Genomic DNA, 1697 nt, shown 5'->3' on the forward strand with positions numbered 1-1697 from the left:
TCAATTAAATTATAAAACATGAGATAAAGCTCTCCTTTTTTAATTTAATTGGCACAACTTTAAGTATTTATTTATTTAGCTGTCTGTCTGTATATATGTATATATATTTATATATATACTTTAAACGAAATTCTTCTTTCTGAATTATATTGGTGCACTTTAAGTATTTATTTATTTAGCTGTCTGTCTGTATATATGTATATATATTTATATATATACTTTAAACGAAATTCTTCTTTCTGAATTATATTGGTGCACTTTAAGTATTTATTTATTTATTTACTAGTCAATTTATATATTTCCGCTTTTATTTTTAATTATGTCAGTGTTGGTCCTCCGTACAGCAGAAGCCTGATAATCACCCATTCATTCAAATCAGGTGTGTTTGAGTAGAGAAAAAAATAAAACCTGCAGGGCTGCGGCCCTCCAGGACCAGGACTGCCCACCCCTGCTGTAGTGTGAGTGTTGAATCTGCGTTCACAGAGTCGTTTGTCTCGTTGTCCTACAGCACAAGGAGACACTTTGTCTTCCTGAGGTAAGGATCCTCGGCCTGCGTGTCTTAAAGCTGCTGAGGATTCGAGTCCTGGAACAATCTTGGTCACAGCTTGTGTCACCTCACCGACAGATGTCTGCAGAATCAGCGACAGCCGATCACGCTGATCCCCCCTGTAATCGTGTGCTATGATCCTGCCGTGACACCGAGCTCGGGGAAATATGTCCGTCAATACCGTCGCCGCGGGCAGATGCACCGGCGTCCCCCTGCCTACCAGCTGCACCCCCCCCCTACACAACCCAAATCCTTCCTTCCTCCTCTGTGAGCTGCTTGCTTGATCTCTTCATTAACCCTGCCTGCTGCGTGTTCCACAGCTCGTTTTATTTATTTTATTTGTTTTACAGACGTACCTACATTGGTTTGTACCTATTAGTTTAAAATAAAATAAAACCAAAAGGGCATTTAAAGGGCCTGTGACATCAAATTTTTGTGATAAATGTGAATGTGTTTTTGGAAAGAGAACATTGATAAAATATTGCAAAACTAATTTCACGCTGTTGAGATGAACAGTTGTTGAGATATTCACATGTGAAGAAACAGGAAGTGATGTCAAAGGGGAGTGTCTGCCTGTAAACAGAGCGATGCTACAATAATTAAAGAATCTGATGTTTCTTTAGATAATTTAAGACACTATCAGAGTTGAAGAAGAGTTTAAATAAGATTGTTTCAATAAACAAAGACCAGAGAGTTTCTTTTCTTAAAGAGTTCCCCTTTGATGTCACTTCCTGTTTCACTTTACTGAGCCAAATTCAACAGAAAATATGCCATTTATGAGACAAAATGGGTAAAATAATGTGTATTATGCCAATTTTCTTAAATAAGTGTTTTCTTTGACTTTTTGTGTTTGAAGGATAAGCATGTCACAGGCACTTTAAATAACTTGAGACTGAAAGTAAGAAAGAAATACTGCAAATCAACTAATGTAGGCCTGTCAACTCATTTTCACCAAGGTTCACAAGAGCATCATGTTTGTAATCAACTTGGACTAAACACAAAACATCACGTTCCTGAGCACCGCTAAGAAACACTAACTGAGCTCTACCTGGTATTTCCTGCATAGAAACAGTGTCCTTGTACGACCGGTGTCAGAGTCTGGTCCGCATTGCCGGCAGTAAGTCGGGCTCGTTTCCGGTGAGAGTTGGAC

Source organism: Austrofundulus limnaeus, unplaced genomic scaffold (genome assembly GCF_001266775.1).
Source record: "Austrofundulus limnaeus strain Quisiro unplaced genomic scaffold, Austrofundulus_limnaeus-1.0 Scaffold117, whole genome shotgun sequence".
Lineage (NCBI taxonomy): Eukaryota > Metazoa > Chordata > Actinopteri > Cyprinodontiformes > Rivulidae > Austrofundulus > Austrofundulus limnaeus.